Source organism: Chelonia mydas, chromosome 3, assembly GCF_015237465.2.
Source record: "Chelonia mydas isolate rCheMyd1 chromosome 3, rCheMyd1.pri.v2, whole genome shotgun sequence".
Classification (NCBI taxonomy): domain Eukaryota; kingdom Metazoa; phylum Chordata; order Testudines; family Cheloniidae; genus Chelonia; species Chelonia mydas.
In genome coordinates this window covers 124,227,188-124,247,646 of record NC_057851.1, presented here as the reverse complement: position 1 = coordinate 124,247,646, position 20,459 = coordinate 124,227,188, and the positions used below count along the sequence as shown (strand labels likewise).

The window sequence follows — 20,459 nt, the reverse complement described above, 5'->3', positions numbered from 1 at the left end:
GCCTGTGCTATAGAAGAAACAGATATTTGAAAATCTGCTACCAACCCACCAAATGCCAATTGGAAAACCTTTTATTTCATTTCTAACTTGGCTGATGAACTCTAATTACTTCACCTGACGGAGCAGTAACTGTACAAACAATTCTACCAGTTGGGGATAATTTAGTACTTAGAAGGCAAACATAAAGGAGTTGCACCAAAGAATTTAGGCCACTCCCCTCTTTAACCTGAATAACTTCAATAGCTATAGGTACAAAATGATTATTGACACACTATCAAAGGCTATGTATCAAGATCATCCCCTTGCTGTGAAGGCAAGTGCCCCACTTACCTCATTCATCTTTCCCTGGGCAACACCAGTCCAGCCATTGGGTAAAGGTTATAGCCCTCCAGCTGTACCACTGAGTCCACCCCTTTGTAGGGGAGCAGGTGGGTGAGCTGTAAAACAGTCCAAAGAAAGAGTAAAATAGTTTCAAGGCCTGCAAGAGGCTAGGCCCCTTTTTCCTAATACAAAGAAAGGGAAGTAGTTTTTCAGGCTCTGCAGCTCCCACCCTTCTACTTGGTTAAAAGCATAGTTAGCCCCAGATATTTCAGCAAAAGGTGCAATCCAGTCCTACTATTCTCAGAGGGCTCAGGCTAGCAGTATGCCTAAGCTGTTCCTCTGCAAGTAACGCAGTGTCCTGGTCTGGGAGCTCTAGCTCCGCTCATTTCAGAGTGCCACCCCAACTGGCCTGAGTCCCTCCTTCTGAAGGGCCCACACCTACACCTGAGAGGCCACACTAGTGCAGCAGGTTGATTGTGAACATAGTGCTTTAACCCTCTTGAGTGATGTCTGTGACTGTTATCTGCCCCACCACAAAGACCCAACCATGCAATGATCAGTTCTGTAACTGAAGCCCCTGCTCTCACTAAAATTCCATGAAGCTTTGAATTGGTCCTGTCAAACAAGTCTCTCTCAGCTGCAGGCTAGGACTGAATTACAACCTCCATCTGTTATAGCCTTAGGGCTAATGGTGTGATTAGGTGCACAGGTTCATTCACGTGTGGACGCAAACAGGGGCAGCAAGTTATATGGGCCTGGGGGCCCGGCTCCACCAATGTTTGGGGCCAGGTCTCTTCCCCAGCCCCCACTTGCTGCCCCGCGCCCCGTAGCGTCCCTGCCTCAAGCCGGTGGCTGCCAGCTGCAGCGTCATGCTGCGCTCTGCTCTGCTGGTTCTCGGCATCAACTGCTGCCGCAGGATCCTCGTGCCCTCACAGCCACTAGTACCAGGGCAGGCTGATCCTGCCCTTCTGCCTCAGACCCTTCCCTTTTTCCACCAGCTCAGAGGGTCCCCCTGCCTGCAGTCACTGCTTCTGCCCCACGCTGGGCAAGGGGCAGCCCCACCCTCCACCCCCAGTGAGGTTACAGTGAGGGGCAGCAGCAGGGAAGGAGGCACACCTGTGATGTCAATCTCCACTCCTGGCACCCACCACAGGAAAGGCGAAGGGGCTTTCTGGACCTGAGAGGGGCCCTAGGAGCACATGCAGTGATAGTGGTGAGAGGTGAGCATGCTGCTGGGAAGAAGAGAGGGGCCCCTCCCCCCGGAACTCACCGCTGCAGGCAAGGAGAGGGCTGGGGGGAGTCCTTCTCTCTGGCCCCAGCCCTGCGGCAACCTGCCTGCACCCCAAACCCCTCATCCCCAGCCCCGACCCACCCCAGAGGCCACACCCCTAGCCAGAGTCCTCCCCCTCCCTGCACCCCAACCCTCTGCCCTAGCCCTGAGCCTCTCCCACATCCCAAACCCCTCATAGAATATCAGGGTTGGAAGGGACCTCAGGAGGTCATCTAGTTCAACCCCCTGCTCAAAGCAGGACCAACACCAACTAAATCATCCAAGCCAGGGCTTTGTCAAGCTGGGCCTTAAAAACCTCTAAGGATGGAGATTCCACCACTTGCCTAGGTAACCCATTCCAGTGCTTCACCACCCTCCTAGTGAAACACTGTTTCCTAATATCCACCTAGACGTCCCCCACTGCAACTTTGAGACAATTGCTTCTTGCTCTGTCATCTGCCATCACTGAGAATAGCCTAGATCCATCCTCTTTGGAATCCCCCTTCACGTAGTTGAAGGCTGCTATCAAATCCCCCCTCACTCTTCTGCAGATTAAATAAGCCCAGTTCCCTCAGCCTCTCCTTGTAGGTAACGTACCCCAGCCCCCTAATCATTTTTCTTGCCCTCCACTGGACTCTTTCCAATTTGTCCACATCCCTTCTGTAGTGGGCGGACCAAAACTGGACACAATACTCCAGGTGTGGCCTCGCCAGTGCCAAATAGAGGGGGAAAATCACTTCCCTCGATCTGCTGGCAATGCTACTACTAATACAGTCCAATGTGCCGTTGGGCTTCTTGGCAACAAGGGCACACTGCTGACTCATATCCAGCTTCTCATCCACTGTAATCCCCAGGTCCTTTTCTGCAGAACTGCTGCTTAGCCAGTGGGTCCCCAGCCTGTAGCGGTGCATAAGATTCTTCCTTAGTGCAGTACTCTGCACTTGTCCTTCTTGAACCTCCTCAGATTTCTTTTGGCCCAATCCTCCAATTTGTCTAAGTCACTCTGGACTCTATCCCTACCCTCCAGCATATCTACCTGTCCCCCCAGCTTAGTGTCATCTGTGAACTTGCTGAAGGTGCAATTCATCCCATCATCCAGATCATTAATAAAGATGTTGAACAAAACCGGCCCCAGGACCGACCCCTGAGCACTCCGCTTGATACCTGCTGCCAACTAGACATCGAGCCTTTGACCACTACCCATTGAGCGTGACAATCTAGCTAGCTTTCTATCCACCTTATAGTCCATTCATCCAGTCCATACTTCTTTAACTTGCTGGCAATAATACTGTGGGAGACTGTATCAAAAGCTTTGCTAAAGTCAAGATATATCACATCCACCACTTTCCCCATATCCACAGAGCCAGTTATCTCATCCCCAGCCCCAGCCAGAGCCCTCATCCCCCCGCACCCTAACTCTCTGCCCTAGCCGTGAACCCCTCATCCCCAGCCTCACCTCAGAGCCCTCACATTTTTATGTTATTTTTAAAATATATATATTGGCTTACAAGGCAGGTGTGGGGGGGCAAGACTTGGACCTGTTCTGGGCACCACCAAAAATTATACAAACCTGCCGCCCCTGGACTCAAATACTGTGAGTGACTTATCTGAGCTGGTCAGGATTTGTCTGTGTAATGTGATGTCTCCAGGTGGGTTGTTAGCAGTGAGGCCTGAACCCTGGTCCTGCAGATCTAAAAGCATGAGTCGTCACTGTCTGAGCTATAAAAACAAAAACAATACTTGCCTCCTTAGCTCAATAGCTGTAGTGGATTCATAAACCTCTGTGCATGGACCAGCCACAAGATGGGGATGAAGACATACTGTATAAGCAGGGGTTACATTTAGTTAATTTTATACTATCAACATCTCACTTCACTGTCTTGTCCCTCTCAATCTTTGGCTCATGTTCCCAGTTCCAAAACAGTCTTCTCTCTATTCTTTCCCTTCGGTTCCATGTTTATATATTTCAGTGTTTGGTTTACTATCAGATGCCAACATTAGGTACAAATCTTCAGGGTTGTGCAAATAATAAAAGTTTAATTTTGAAGGGAGTAAGAGCGCAATGTTTTCCTCTACAGTTCCTTGTAGCACCTGATAGTATTTCAAATAATTTACTTGGTTGAGTTTCAGATACTCTCATATGACTGGTCATACTGCTTACAAGTTCTCCTACAGTAACTTTTACATAAGTATTTGATGAAGGTTGAGGTATTTGCCAAGCAATGATTTACCTTAACTTCACAAAAGGCTTTCTTTACAGTTTTGTTTTAACAATTAGATCTTGTCCTCAAAAGTCTGTGTATCTAACCTAGTCCTCCTTCCTTGTTGGGGAACATCCATTAAACAAATGAATTTAGACTCAGAACATAGGTTCCAATGGTCCCATACCGAATATAATCCCACATGATGAGAGAAGGATTGCAGGAATCTCCATAATAGAGTTTCTCAATCCATGGGTCATGACCAAAATTGGGTCACCAAAACATGTGGAAGGGTAGTGGGAGGAGGGGAGTGGCAGGGCTGAGAAGCCCTGGGGGGCTCATGTTCTGCCCTGGGGGATTCGCAGAGCCCACCGTACACTTATCCCACAATGTCAGATGCTCCAGCTCCAGGCCCTGCTGTGGGCAGTGTGACCTGTTGCACAGGGTCGTAGCACTGCTCAGGTTTAGCCTAGCCACCCCTACCTTATGGTGGGGAGTGGGAAGAGGTACGGGGGCTTGCACAGGCCAAATTTGTGTGAGAGGCACATGCACCAAGTCACAACACCACTGTCAGAATCACCAGGTGGCCAGCTGAGGCAAGAAGAGATGCATGTCGGAGCAAGGGCAGTCCATCAGAACTACTCGGCAATGGGAGCATTCCCAAAAAAGTAATGACATTGAGAAAACTAGAGAGAGAGTTTCTCTTAGGAGCCTGTATACCTGCCTTGGGACCACTTGACTGGGTCCTTGCCTGTGGATTGGCTAAACCCTGGTTCAGTGGCATGGGGCCTATCACAAGAGCTGCAGGTAACTGCCTCTGAGGATTCACCACACTGTGACTCGGATGACTCGTAAGGCTCTGAGCAGACAACTCAGGTTTAGGAAGGCTCGGGCTCAGTGGTATCACAGCCACTCAAACAAATTTGGCATGTCCATTCCCCTGTCCAGGGGGCTGGGCCAAGCCTGAGTGGCGCTGCAAACGTTTCAAAGCCCAGAACAGGAAACTGAGCCCAGCCAGCTGCATGGGACACAGTGTGCTTATTTAGTACTTTTAATATGTATGTTATATATAAATGGGTAAAAAGTATCTAGTAAATCATATATATTTGCACTAAAGCTATTTACAGGGGTTATGACAGGCTATGAAGGTTTATAAATGGGTCTTGAGCCCAAAAAGGTTGAGAATTACTACTTCATAAGGTTCACTTTGTGACGTTTCAGAGTGAAGAGTGAGGTCAGGAAACCCTACAGATCCTTAAAGCCAGTCAGTCATAGGCTTTGCATTCTCATGTGTGCCCTATTCTCCTACCGCTTAGGAACACTATCAAGTACAAAGGGATTAGTGCTTAATTAAGTAGCTAATTTCCTGCTTTGCTGACTGACCAAACTCCAGCCCTGCTACACTTCCCCTTTCAGTGAACAGAACTTTCACCACCACTGGGCTTCCCTAGGACTCAAGAGGTAGGGGACAGTCCTAGTTCTATCCAGTTGCTTTCTTCCACACGAGGAGGGGAGTATCAGATGCATAGTTTTCCCTCTTCAAGGCTATGGAGTTCTCTTCCTGTCCTGGCTGGCTATAATGCAGACACCAACTTTCAGTTTTCCCTGGGGGTGCTCCAGCCCCACTGCACCCCAAGGCCTTGCCCCTGCTCCTTGCTCTCCTGCCCACTACAAACAGCTGATCAGCAGCAGGTGGGAGACGCTGCGGGGGGGGAGGAGGAGGAGCTGATTGGCAGGGCCTGCTGAACATCTGGTTGGTGGGTGCTGAGCACCCACTATTTTTTTTTCTGTGGGTGCTCCAGCGCCTATGGACTATAAACATTTTCAAAGACACATTCTGCCAGAGATTACAGCCCACCAACTCACTCCCTGGTATTGTGCATTCATAAGTCTGACCTGCCTGATAGAGTCCATCAGGTTGCCTTGTTATGTAACCACTCATAAGACCAATGCTAAATAATACATTGCACAGTATTACTATCTTTAAACAAATATTCCCTCTACCCTGTAGCCTAGTATTTAGGGTAATATGTTCACTATCCCATGTGATTTGTATGTCCTTACCTAAAGTATGGTTTCAGAGTAGCAGCCATGTTAGTCTGTATCCACAAAAAGAAAAGGAGGACTTGTGGCACCTTAGAGACTAACAAATTGAGCTGTAGCTCACGAAAGCTTATGCTCAAATAAATTTGTTAGTCTCTAAGGTGCCACAAGTCGTCCTTTTTCTTTTTACCTAAAGTATGTGTATTAATTTCTCAATGTTTTTCAGATACTTAACGATGCAATTTTACGCCTGACCGCTCAATAAAACATATCTGATATTTTCATTTCTTTAAATTTAAACCAGGAACCTGGCTTCAGTGGCATTTTCAATTGGGTTTTTAAATCTCTCCAAGCCTGTGACATTTGTAACTGTTCAGATGTTAACAAAAACCATTCATCCAGTTCACCTTGGAAACAGCATACTTTTGGTTTTTATGTGCTGGGCTTAATATCAAAGAAGTTTTTGTTTTGTTTTGTTTTTTTTAATTGCAGAGATTTTACTAGCCAAGTCTGGATTCATAACAGACCTCGTTCAGCAGCAGCTAAACTGGGTAGGCAGTTTTACTTAGGTATAAAACAGGTGAACTGTGATCAATCAAGCCCTAAATTAAAATCTTCCCCCAGTGCTTGATGGCTAACAAGAATCTCTCAGCAGAGTTAATGCCTTAGTCTCTGCTGTCTTCACCACAGATTATCTTCATTTTTCATGTTCCTACTGAGAAAAAACACTTTTTCTATCTTTTTTTCAATGAGGAGTTTCAGTCAGATTGTCCAAAAGGAACCAGGTTAGTGATGGATACATAGAACAAGCCTCTTTACTAAAGGGTAAATCTCCCATGACAGCCCTATTTGATAGAGACAAGGTAGGTGAGGTAATATCTTTATTGGATCAACTTCTGTTGGTGGAAGAGACGAGTTTTCAAGATTCACAGAGCTCCTCTTCAAGTCTAGAAAAAGGTAACCAGAGTGTGCCAGCTAAATGTTAGGTGGGACAGATTGTTAAGCATAAGGTGATAACACATGTCAGAAGAAACACTTAAAAGGAAGTGGCCATTAACACCTCTGCAGTCATAGGACAAAGGAAGGTTAGTAGTGTTTCTGTTGAGACCATGATTTTTAGGCCAAGTCTATGCTACAGACCTATAACAGCATAATTATGTTGATCAAGGGTGTGAAAAATCCACACCCCTAAGCCATGTAGTTATACCAATCTAAGCCCCCCCCCCCCCCAGTGTAGACAGCACTATGTTAACAGGAGAGGTTCTCCTCCTGACATAGCTACTGCCTCTCGGGGACATGGGTTATCTACACTCAGAAGAGAAGCTTTCCTATCAGTGGAGGTAGTGGCTTCACTAATGCACTGCTACTGTGCAGCTGAACGGGTGCAGCTGTGCTGCTGTAGCACTGTATGTGAAGACAAGCCTTGAGTGTCTAGCGTTTAAGTTCCCAGACTCATCTTTTGAAGGCGGTGTTCAGGTTTCCCTTGAAGGTGAGGACTGAGAGGTCACTTTGTGAAAAGTGTTCATACATGGTGTCATGCTGTCTGAAGTGGCTCATAACTGTGAGCGTCAAATGCAGGGCAGATTGTCAAAACCAGGGTAGATACCCCAAACTGGTGGTATGCTCTATAATTAGATTTCACCAAGCCAGTGGGAATATTGATAGTTACCAGTGCTTGATTTGTGCCAGGGCTGAGCCCCAGCACCTCTAGGCTTGACCGTTCATAGCCCCGGCACCTTTGGGCTTGGCGTGTCAGTTATGAAAGTTTAAAAAAAAAAATTACTTGAGCCCCGGCATCTCTTTCATTACAAATTAAGCACCGATAGTTACTCTCCTCCTTTGAGAGCTACTAATGAAAAATGCTATACAAGAGCTTAGTATTATTAAAATGCTCCACTGTCAATGTGAAGAAACAATTATGTTACACAAACTTTTCAACTAAATACCACTTACAGTTTGATGAAAAATACTACAGAGCCCATAAAACCACCAGTAGGAGAACCTTGAGCCTGAAACATTAAACTTCAAAATGCCATTCTGTTTAATTTTACTTTAAGCTTTGTCTTTACCCCCCTCTCTCAGCCATTAGTCGTTGTTCCTAAGTCAGATTTTTTTTCCCCACTAGCCTGCAGTCTCTGGGAAAGTATTTGAGAAACAGAGGTGATAAGCCAAGAATGATTTGAGAATAAAATGTCTGCAGCATCTAGGGAAAAGTAACTGGGTTAGAGTTTCTGTATGCATACTGGTTTGGGCTTTACTGCAAACTCATTAGAGCAGGTTGACAGTCCCAGTGACAAGTGAGGGAACTCCCAGATGAAACATTTCTCATGGCTAGAAACAGGGCAACAGGTTAACCCGCTGCTGAAGGATTAACTGTTCATCCATTGTGTTGACATGTCTTAAAAACATTTGGCCCCTCTGTCTATGATTCACTTCATTTCTGACTTTCCTGCCAACCCCTTGCAACCCTAGAACGCCTAAGTTTTTGGTCCTCTCAGAACTCCTTTGACATGACAGATGGTTTGAGAAATAGCTGGGCACTGAATTCCTCTATGGAGTTTGCTGTGGGGTTTCATACTACACCCAATCTGCAAATTTAAACTCTTTCACAATGTTGTAGGACACCCAAACTCACCTGATGTACAGCTATATATTTAGACTGATAATTTGTTTGGAAGTGGGATATCTGAATCATGATGAACTAAAATACTCAGTGGGTAACCACACCCATGCAAATGATGAATTAGGTTTCTAAAAGGCAGGACTAGTCAGAATTCTGTGTGTGGCCCAAAAATGCTGTGAAGAGTTGGTGGAAATTAAGCCTCACTGCTGCAAGGCAGAAATAGATGGCTATAAATGTTACTACAAGAAGAGTGAGACACTGCAGTAGGGCTGGCCAGGCAATTTTGGATAAAAACTAATAATGGGAGACAATTTTATTTCCTTTCTTCTTTTTCCCCCAATTAAAATCAATTTATAAAAACATTCTTAAAAATTCATATATACAGTTCCTTATGAAAACATTTTTGAAAAAGCAATACAATAAAATGGAATTACATGACCTTTGTGCCTTACTAAGCAAGCATAATCCCTGAGGAATAACGACATCTCTTCTCTGGGAAGAGATAAGGAAAATAATTGTCTGTAGGGCTATAACCATAGACCTTAACTGCAGTTCATGGGGCAAATATAGATTTTTGTAATGGTCACGGATCAAATTCTGAATTTAGTCCTATGACCAAGGTTTGGGTAGGTGGAGGTGGGTAGAGTTGAGGATTTGCTAAAGAGCTTTCCCACTTCTTACACTGGCCTTTCAAGCCCACATTCAGCTCCTGATAAACTCCCACTCTTTGGGGTGGCTGCAGGTTCTCACTTACTATGTGAGTGGTGCTCAGATGGGATGGGGGGCCTAGCTAACTGGATAGTTAATGTTGCAGCTTTGTGCCCATAGCTGACAGATATGTGCTTGTTCTGCCCATCCCAGTTGAGTGACATCAGGTGAAGCAGGTTTCAGAGTAACAGCCGTGTTAGTCTGTATTCGCAAAAAGAAAAGGAGTACTTGTGGCACCTTAGAGACTAACCAATTTATTTGAGCATAAGCTTTCATGAGCTACAGCTCACTTCATCGGATGCAGGCTGTTGTGGGGCAGGGATGAAGGCAGAAATGTATCAGTCCCATTGCTATTTTTGGAATTGTTGTGAAAATGCCCCACCTGGCAAGGTGTGACAGGGCACTATTAGTAGTGCCCTGGTCACTGTGGTTGCTGTAACACTGGCAAGAGTGGAGGCTTAATTGAAGCCAAGTAAATGGTTTCTATTGGGGATTATTGACACTTGGGGGGCAACTGCTGGGCTAACGAGGCGATTGGCTCATTAATTGGTAGGATATAAGTGAGAGGAACAGGATACAGGCGAAAGCTCAGCCTTGTCTCCTCAGTCTAGACTTATCTTCTATGTGGAAGTCTCCTCCTGCTGTAGGTACTGTTATACTATGTAAGTGAAGAATAAATTCACAGGTGGTAAAAGGGTAATAACCTGGTATGTGTTGTTGGTTAAGAGATCAGTGTGGCACACCAGGTAGTGATGGAGCTGCCCTGTAACATGCGGGAAGGATGATTCTGACTCTGTGTTAGTGTAACTAGGGTGTTTCCAGAATGATAGTTAGATTGTTGGGACTCCTCATTTCATCATGTGTCTGGTTCCTGGTCTAAGAGCAGGATGGGAGAGGCTGAGAGGATAAGTTCTGAAGAAGTTGCTCCTGTGAGTCATGGAAACAAATTGGAGTGGTGAATCTAAAAAGGTTGCTGACCAGTTTAGCAGACTGATCAGTAAACTTGACCTAATCAGCTGGACTGAAACATTCTGTGAAAGTGAGCACTGGCAGTGAGTCAGGTTTCTAAAGTAGGGAAGAGTTTTTATTAACCCGAGTGGCTGGCTGAGACAAGAACTGGGAATCTCCAAACTTCTAGGGCTTGTCTCAGCAAGCTAACCAGTGAGTACACAGTATATGCTCAATATCAACTTAGATATGCATTGATGTCCCAACTAGAAAAGGGAAGTAAATCCTTTATAATAACAATCCGTGTATGATACCTATGACTAAGACCACTTGGTTTCACTGTGGTAGAATGACTGGTGATAGGAGAAGTTGTGTGTATGGTATCTAAGAACTTGATATACTGACACTGGGGTGAAAAAAGTTTTTTCCATTCTCTTCCCCATCCCCAAACTTATATTCAGCCTGTGTAATAGCAATGCTTTTCTCCCCAGATAAGCACAAGCCACATGTCCTATTCTACTACAATTCCTGTACTTACTCTTATTGGAAAAAAAACATTGTTATGGTTATGATGTTTCCAAACAGTGGAAACGTATCTCTTGAGAATAACTTATTTAGGCTTTCAAAAGTTCTTCGACCAGGGATAGTCTATAGGCAGACCACCAACTAATCCAGACTCACCCGCGCTACCACGAGGGCTTTTAAATGAACCCTGATTTTTTTTTAATTTTTATTATTTTCTCTAGAGTCTGGACCTCAGCTATGCCTTGACCCAAAAATGTAGATGCTGGCAAAAAATACTTACCCCTGCCTTAGACAAAGTCCCTCATGAGAGGCTACTAAAGCAGCTAAGTAGTCATGGTGTAAAAGACCAACTAATGTCATGGATCAAAAATTAAGATAGGCTAAAGAGTACTAATAAATGGACAACTTTCATCCTGGCAAAGGTTAATAATGAGATGCCTCAAGGTTGTATGTTAGGTCTAGTGGTGGTTAACATATTTATTAAATATCTGGAAAAGGGGGTGAGGTAGCAAAATTTCCAGAAAATACAGACAGGTTTCAGAGTAACAGCCGTGTTAGTCTGTATTCGCAAAAAGAAAAGGAGGACTTGTGGCACCTTAGAGACTAACCAATTTATTTGAGCATGAGCTTTCGTGAGCTACAGCTCACTTCATCGGATGCATACTGTGGAAATTGCAGAAGACATTATTATATACACAGACACCATGAAACAATACCTCCTCCCACCCCACTCTCCTGCTGGTAATAGCTTATCTAAAGTGATCATCAAGTTGGGCCATTTCCAGCACAAATCCAGGTTTTCTCACCCTCCGCCCTCCCACAAACAAACTCACTCTCTTGCTGGTAATAGCCCATCCAAAGTGACCACTGTCTTCACAATGCGTATGATAATCAAGGTGGGCCATTTCCTGCAGAAATCCAGGTTCTCTCACCCCTCACCCAACTTGATGATCACTTTAGATAAGCTATTACCAGCAGGAGAGTGGGGTGGGAGGAGGTATTGTTTCATGGTGTCTGTGTATATAATGTCTTCTGCGATTTCCACAGTATGCATCTGATGAAGTGAGCTGTAGCTCACGAAAGCTCATGCTCAAATAAATTGGTTAGTCTCTAAGGTGCCACAAGTCCTCCTTTTCTTTTTAGAAAATACAGAGTTAGTTCAGAGGGACTTAACCAAAGTAGGTAAACGTGCAACATGATAGCTGACGGAGTTCAATGTTGTTAAATGCAAATTAATGCACATTGGAGGGGAAAACTGAAGTACTTGCATACCTTATGGGGTTGGTTCTAAAGTAGCTGTATCAGCTCAGGAAAGGGATCTGGACATCTTTGTGGACAGCTCAGTGAAAACCTCTACTCAATGTACGGATGCAGTCTAAAAAGCAAACAAGATGTTAGGAACAGGAGGGAGAATGATGTAGAAAATAGGTTTTGTAGCAGGGTTTATCCAGGCCTTGCTCCTGTCTGTTTCCTCCTCTTCCCCACTGAATCATACTTCACAATTCAGGTTTCCTCAATTCTGCTCCCATTTCAGGAGCCAGGTTTATTAACACAGTTCAAAACAACACACATCTTCCACCCAACTTTCCTAGCTGGGTCACCATCCTTGGTCCAGAATTGTAGTCCTGTTCCTGCTGAGGTTTTCCTCCTAGGAGGCTTGCTGGCTTCTGCTCCCTTGAGGCTTTCACTTCCAAGGCACTCTGCCTTGGAACACAGAAGAATCTCTGGGTGGAGCAGTTCATACATCACCTCTGAGCATCTCTACCCTGACTGAACTCAGGCTGTCCTCCATATCCCACAGCAGGGCAGCCCTAGTTCCTTCCATAACAAGGCTCTTCTTCCTCCTCATGACATCTTGGCAGACAGGCCTTCTCACTTTACCAGATGTTGCTCTTGGTAGGTTCCTATACCAACGCTGTCTCACTTGTATTCCAAGAACAATTTCCTTTTGCAAATAATGATCAGTTGCTTCTCTCTCTGTATTTGGGATGGAAATGCAAAACTAACTGGTCCCTGAGGTCTTCTGATAGATGGTTACCAAAATAAAGCTAGTTAACAAAGCTTGTGGACAGCTTTATCAGACTAGTCAGCAAATATATTATATCTTCCATCACTTTTGGTTTCTTAAGTGAAATATAACTCTCAGCTGCAAGTTTGTCTGGGGGCTTCGAGGGGAGCAAGCCCTGTTGAATGGCTGCTACTCTACCACCTCTCCCATATCCCCTAACAAGGGCTCCTGAAATCCCACAATGGCCACATCTCATTGAGATGCTGCAAATGAGTTTCTGAAGGCTCCTGACAAGGGGAAGAATGTAGCATTGGCTCTCCTCCCCTTTCATCTGTTCAGATGCCTTCCCACCTGCTTATTCCCCTTCATGGCTCAGCAGAAGTGAGAAAAGAGCCCACGTTGTTTTAATTATGCTGGCAGGGATAGATTGTCCTCAAGTTCATTGCTGCTGCATCCCTTCTATTTTTTTTTTTCCTATTTGCTCTCCTTTCTCATCCTGGTTCATATTCCATTTTCCTTTCCCTCCACCTCCTCTTCATGTGCTGGCAGAGCCACTCCTCGAGCCTCTCCTGCTGTCTCAAATACAACTCATTGTTGGCTGATGGAATTGTGACATCAGAGGTAACTCAACCAATCGTTATACAGTCATAGCAGTGTGATGTCCCAGCCACAAAATATACACCTCATGTCATTTACTCTTCTCGAAGTTCAGAGTGCAGGTAGAATCCAGAACAGAGACACTAAACCCATGTATTTTACTTTCCTACCTATTCTAAATTTATTTCTTGCTTTGCAATTTTCTGACATTGTAGACCTAGGACTCACAAAAGCAGTACACATTTGGAGAACACTTTTTGTTAGCTTCTTGTTTTTAAATGTATTACGGGTGCATTTTCATATGTCTTCATGGTTCATGTTTGGAGCTGAAGAAGGAGCTGGATGGAGGGGAACATCAAGGGGGCTTGTTTGGGTGGATTTTTCTCTAAAGAGCTACTTTATGATTAATCTTTTATAGACAACTAGTTGAAGAAAACTTATCCCCATGAAAATAAATATTGGCATACCTGGATTAAACCACTGTTGAACCAATTGTGTTACCCTGCTTTTGACAGTGGACTCTTGCAGAAGCTTCGGGAAAAGGAAAAACAAAACATCCCAATAACATATCTAGTCAATAACTTGCCTGGAGGAAAGATACCACATTGACTTTTTAGGGGATATCATGAATCATGATTTTTGAATATCTTTATCTCACGTGCATAGCTATAACTGTTGCTAGTGGCCATGAAATTAAATAATTCTCACCCCTTCAAAAATACCAGGTACCATACCAGATTGGTGCAGTAATGGATTTCAGAAGTCAATTTTATTCTGCATTAAACAATTAAGTGATGGTCAGTATCTGAAATATCACATTATTTTCCTTCTCTGTGTTATGGCATTTCAGATATCCTATGATAAGATTGTCTGTTTTGTTTAAGTGATCACTGTGATTCCTTTTTCGGATAAAAACATAGTGTCCTTTAATTTCATGGAGTGTTCTCTTGTAGAGAACCTCTTCCATAAAAACAGCAGCTGTTGGGTACTTTACCCGTTTGAAAATCTGGCACTACATCTTCTCTGTTTGGGCTAAATTATCCTAAATCTCTGCAATTTCTTACATTATGGCAGGATTTGTATAATACAACTACCTATATTGTCCTTCCTGTAGGGTTTTTGTTTGTTCTTTCTTCCTCCCTCTCCCTTCCCCCCCAGTCTCTCTCTACTCTTTCTTAACAGCACAGAGACCATTCAGAATTGCATCCTATTATCTGTTTGCTCTTACTTCTGACGTATCCAGCCCAGATCATAAAGAACTCTATACAGGCTCAATAACTGGATCAATGCAGTTGTTCAGCACATGTGCCTCATTTAGTTTTTTAACTTACTGATTGTTGGCTTAGGATCATCAAAGTCTAGGGCAGAACAGGGTGGTACATCAAGATCTGTACTTAAGGATTCAAGAAACACCAATCAACCTAGATCTTATAATTCTACTGAGTAGCTGTGCTAACTCAGTCCTCATGCTAACCTTTCCCCTTGATGCTCTACTGTGTTTATTCTCATGTTCTTCTGTCTGAAACATTCCATTACTTAAGATGACCTGTGACACTCCATTAAGGTAATCTCCTCTTGATGGCTCCCATGGCCATGAAAATCTCAAACAGCCTCTTTGTATTAAACTATGCAAAATGCTATGGTTAATTTGCAGGAATCATGCAAAGTTAAATTTTTTCCCCCTAAGGGTGAGCTGTATGGGTTATATACTTCCACATTTTGCTGAGATTTTCAGGTTCAGATAAACCACAAAATACAATGTGAAAATCAGTCAAAACTTCCAGTTCACATGCTTCAACTTAAAATCGCCAGCTGGACCAGGTTCTCTCAAAATGGTGCCCCAGTTTGCACAAAAGGCTTGCAAACCTTCCAGCAAATCTAGACTGAATTTGAAATGGGTTTTGGGGTTTCAGTGTAAACATTTTGCACAGCTCCAGTGACTCAAATTATTTATAGGCACTTTTATGATGCTAGGTTTCATTGACAACCTCAAGGGAATCTCTAATAAATTAACTAGACATGCACAAGTCCATGGGTATGGATCTAATGCAACCAAGGGTGCTGAGGGAGTTGGCTGATGTGATTGCAGATCCATTGGCCATTATCTTTGAAAACTCGTGGCAATCCGGGGGAGGTCCCAGATGACTGGAAAAAGGCAAATATAGTGCCCATCTTTTAAAAAGGGAAGGAGAATCTGGGGAACTACAGACCAGTCAGCCTCACCTCAGTTCCTGGAAAAATCATGGAGCAGGTCCTCAAGGAATCCATTTTGAAGCACTTGGAGAAGAGCAAGGTGATCAGGAACAGTCAACATGGATTCACCAAGGGCAACTCATGCCTGAACAACCCAATTGCCTTCTATGATGAGATAACTGGCTCTGTGGATATGGGGAGAGTGGTGGATATGATATATCTTGACATTAGCAAAGCTTTTGTTACGGTCTCCACAGTATTCTTGCCAGCAAGTTTAAAAAAAATATGGATTGGATGAATTGACTATAAGGTGGATAGAAAGCTGGCTAGATCATCAGGCTCAACAGGTAGTGATCAATGGCTCAATGTCTAGTTGGCAGACAGTGTCAAGAAGAGTGCCCCAGGGGTCAGTCCTGGAACTGGTTTTGTTCAACATCTTTAATGATCTGCATGATGGGATAGATCGCACCCTCAGCAAGTTTGTGGATGACACTAAGCTGGGGGGAGAGGTAGATATGCTGAAGGGCAGGGATAGGGTCCAGAGTGACCTAGACAAATTGGAGGATTGGGCCAAAAGAAATCTGATGAAGTTCAAGTGCAGAGTCCTGCACTTAGGATGGAAGAATCCCTTTCACTGCTACAGGCTGGGGACTGACTGGCTAAGTGGTAGCTCTGCAGAAAAGGACCTGGGGAATACAGTGGACAAGAAGCTGGATATGAGCCAACAGTGTGCCCTTGTTGCCAAGAAGGCTAACATCATATTGGGCTGCATTATTAAGAGCATTGCCAGCAGATCGTGAGAAGTGATTATTTCCCCTCTATTTGGCACTGGTGAGGCCACATCTGGAGTATTGTGTCCAGTTTTCAGACCCCCACTACAGAAAGAATGTGGACAAATTGGAAAAAGTCCAGCGGAGGGCAACAAAAATGATTAGGCGGCTGGGGTACATTACCTACAAGGGGAGGCTGAGGGAACTGGGCTTATTTAGTCTGCAGAAGAGAAGAGTGAGGGGGAATTTGATAGTAGTCTTCAAGTACCTGAAGGGGGGTTCAAAAAAGGATGGATCTAGGCTGTTCTCAGTAGTGGCAGATGACAGAATAAGGAGCAAATGGCTCAAGTTGCAGTGGGGGAGGTCTAGGTACTAAGGTACAACTGAATTTGCTCCAATCCCTCAGACAGAGACAAATACCTACAAGATCTTTATCAAGCATTCTTAAAACTACAGTACCCACCTGGGGAAGTGAGGAAACAGATTAATGGAGTGAGACAGGTACCCAGAAGTTACCTACTACAGGACAGGCCCAACAAGGAAAATAACTGAACACCAATGACCATCACGTACAGCCCCCAGCTAAAACCTCTCCTCCAGCACATCATCAACGATCTACAACCTATCCTGGAAAATGATCCCTCACTCTCACAGACCTTGGGAGGTAAGCCTGTCCTCACTTACAGACAGCCCCCCAACCTGAAGCAAATACTCACCAGCAGCTACACACCACGCCACAGAAACACTAACCCAGGAACCAATCCCTGTAACAAACCCCGTTGCCTACTCTGTCCCCATATCTACTCTAGCGATACCATCAGAAAACCCAACCACATGAGCCACACCATCAGGGACTCATTCATCTGCACATCTACAAATGTGATATGCTCCATCATTGTTGGTTCCAGAATTAGGATTCAGGAGCCTTGAATGCTATGCCTGGCTCTACTATTAACTTGCTGTGTGACCTTCAACAAGTCATTTAAACCTTCTTTATTTCAGTTTTCCCCCTCTGCAGAATGTGGGTAAAGCATATCTATATCACTGGTGTATTGCAAGGTCTGATTTGATTAGTATGTTTTGCGATTGACATATAATAGGTGTTGTAACATTTTGTATCTTTTTTAACTAGAAGTGAGTCTTATTCACTTCTCTAGCAGACAGGAAAGAGGCTTTGGGACTTTTCTGTATAGGTTTATTTTCTTTCCACATTTAGGTCATTACCTTTGTTGATAAAATAAAGGTGGGGAATTTTTTTGGTATGGCTGTTCTATTTCTCTTTTTTTGAGAGAGAAAGAAATTGAACTAAGACAAATAAGCTAATGTAGTTTAAAATCCCAGAGTGAACTTATTGGGGAAAAATTGCAGAGAAAGAAGCCTTTTCCCAGCTGTGGTTTCTCATGTCAGGTGAATTCACACTCTGGTTTGACTTTAAATGATCGTAAAACATCTTTAACATAAACAGTATATTTAACAAAGACAGAACTGGCCCCATTAGAAGTGCAGTAGTTTCTCACACCTCATCTGGTTTCAAGAATCTAATTGTAATTCTTCACTGCACATCTGTGGCAGACACATTCCAACCCCCTGATGTCAGCAGCAGCTCTGAGAGCTCTGCTATTGTGTATGGCATTTGTAATATGTCAGAGCTTGTAAGATAAGGAAATAAACGTGTTTTCAGCAGCCAGGAGCTATCCCTCCCCTCCCCCCATGAGGATTCGTTTGTATCTTGCTCTCCACAGAATCCTTTGAGAATTTATGAAAAATGTCAAATATCATAGGCCAAATTCTCACAGTTACACTGATGTAACCCCATTGAATTCACTGCAGGCATAAGGCACATTTTTCATACTCCTGGCACAGCAAAGTGCAAGAAAATCCTTATCTGCAATGGCTACCTTGTGACTGCTGAAAACATAAGAATATAATGGGCTTGCACCAGTGTAACTGAGTGGAGTTTGGCCTAGTTCCTTAAATAATGAGCTTCACACTAGGACAGAAAGCATTTTACGTGCTAACAATATTGGGAAAGAAGTCATTTTAAGTCCAAAATAATCGTCACGTTAGCCTGGCACTTTTTCCAATGTGCTAATTAAATGAGATCATGGCTTAACAAATATGATTGAAAGTGGTGAAAGTCACAATCTCTTTTGTATATAAATGTCTGCATTCAACAATAGGTCATATTTATTTACCACCTTGGGTCTTCCATGTAACTTCTTCTTGCCCAGGCATGTCCTTGATATATCATGGAACTATGACAATTTGTTAGCTGCAAGTTCCACATAAGTCTTTGACCAACTTAGCTTCTTCTAGTTACATCTACACAAACCTGTGTTATTTTCCAATTAGCTCTGCATACAACATGAATAGGTTTGGAAGGATTAGATTTTTAGTGGTAAATGTCTGTAAACATCAATTTCACTGTATACATCCAAACCGACCAAAAAAAATTTCATAGAATCATAGAATATCAGGGTTGGAAGGGACCTCGGAGGTCATCTAGTCCAACTCCCTGCTCAAAGCAGGGACCGATCCCCGACTAAATCATCCCAGCCAGGGCTTTGTCAAGCCTGACCTTAAAAATATCTAAGGAAGGAGATTCCACCACCTCCCTAGGTAACACATTCCAGTGTTTCACCACCCTCCTAGTGAAAGTTTTTCCTAATATCCAACCTAAACCTCCCCCACTGATGATGTTTGAAATTTACAGATAGAAAAATGTTGCTTGAGAACATATTAGAGTTTGACTTAAGGATATTAGCTATTTATATTTTGACATATGTTGATTTGTGTTTAAATAGATTCAGAAAGCTAAAGCTTTATAACCATCTACTGTCATTAAATCGTCTGATCCACTACTGTCTGCCCCCCTCAAAAAATTTCCCACAGCTGTGAAAAATTAAATTTATGAAAATAAAAATGCTCAAAACCCATAATTTCATGTCATTAAACGTTTGTTAAAATATAAAAAAGCTTTAAAATAAACTGATATAATCTGTCAAATTATGAAAAAATAAAATTTGAACCCTGCCAAGCCAAAATGTTAACTTTTGGCATTTCTTGATTTTTTTTTTTTTTTTCCAGTACTCTGATGTGTAACCTCCCTCAGTCCCAAATTGTTCCCCTCCAGTAAAGTAACTGTTCTGAACATGATACTCCCTTTCAATCTCTCCACTGGCTCCCCTTTCCTACTGTATCAACCTTGGGTTTCTTGTTCTTTTCTTCACGGCCGTGTCCAAAACTGCGGCTTCCTACATGACGACAAATGTTTCTTACTGTATCCCCTCATGTCCACTTTTCTCTTAGGCCAATATCAGACTGAATACATCCTCTGTCTCCTGCTTCCTTTATGTGACTTATTGATTCCAAGGCCAGAAAGGATCATTGTGATTATCTAGCCTGACCTCCTCTAAATGCAGGCTATAGAACTTCCTCAAAATAATTTCTAGAGCAGATCTTTTAGAAAAACATCCAATCTTGATTTTAAAAATTATCAGTGATAGAGAATCTACCAGGGCCTTTGGCAAATGGTTCTAATGGTTAATTATCCTCACTGTTTGTTTTTAAAAAAATAAAATCAAAGCTTTATTTCCCATCTGAATTTGTCTAACTTCAACTTCCAGCCATTGGATCATATTTTACCTTTGTCTGCTAGATTGAAGAGCCTTCTGCTTCCCAGGTAGGTACTAAAACTTAATCAAGTCTTCTCTGTTAAACTAAGTAAGTAGATAGACTCAAGGAGCTCAATCACTTGGGATGTGTTTCCTTGTGCGGTACCAAGCACCTTGGCAGCCCATAATAAATTTGTAGTAATTGATGGATCTGTGCTAGACTGGGGTGAATAGGTGAATTTCCTGTAGCTATTTTCTCAAATGTCAAGCTTTCCATGAACTTTGGTGCAATTGAGTTTTATTTGCACAAAAAATGGTGTTTTTTAAAGCTCTTTTGCTTGAGTACTTACAACGGGAGAATCATATGCTCACACACTCATAGTCATCCTAGAAGCGATATCCTATATTCGAGGAGACTCTCTTTAACAAAGCAAGGTTCAATTAAAGAAACGAAACTAGAAATCAGATCAGACTATTCATAGCTTGGCCTGCACATGTGCGCACACAATGACTATACCTTAATTTTGATTTTCTCTCATCATATTCACACAAACTGTTCACCTAGCCAATAAATCTTACAATAGCCTAATTTTTATAGGAATGTTGCTTCAGGCAAGGCATGTGTGGCTCAGAAAAGA

General features: G+C 43.3%; 1 long non-coding RNA gene across 1 annotated transcript in view; it reads left to right on the top strand.

The window, feature by feature from the left end:
- Nucleotides 1-9,772: 9,772 nt before the first annotated feature.
- Nucleotides 9,773-20,459, top strand: part of LOC122465111 — a 29,068-nt gene continuing 18,381 nt past the window's right edge. The window contains exon 1 of the long non-coding RNA XR_006289680.1: nt 9,773-9,828. This is a non-coding gene — a long non-coding RNA (uncharacterized LOC122465111). The remainder of the gene's footprint in view (nt 9,829-20,459) is intronic.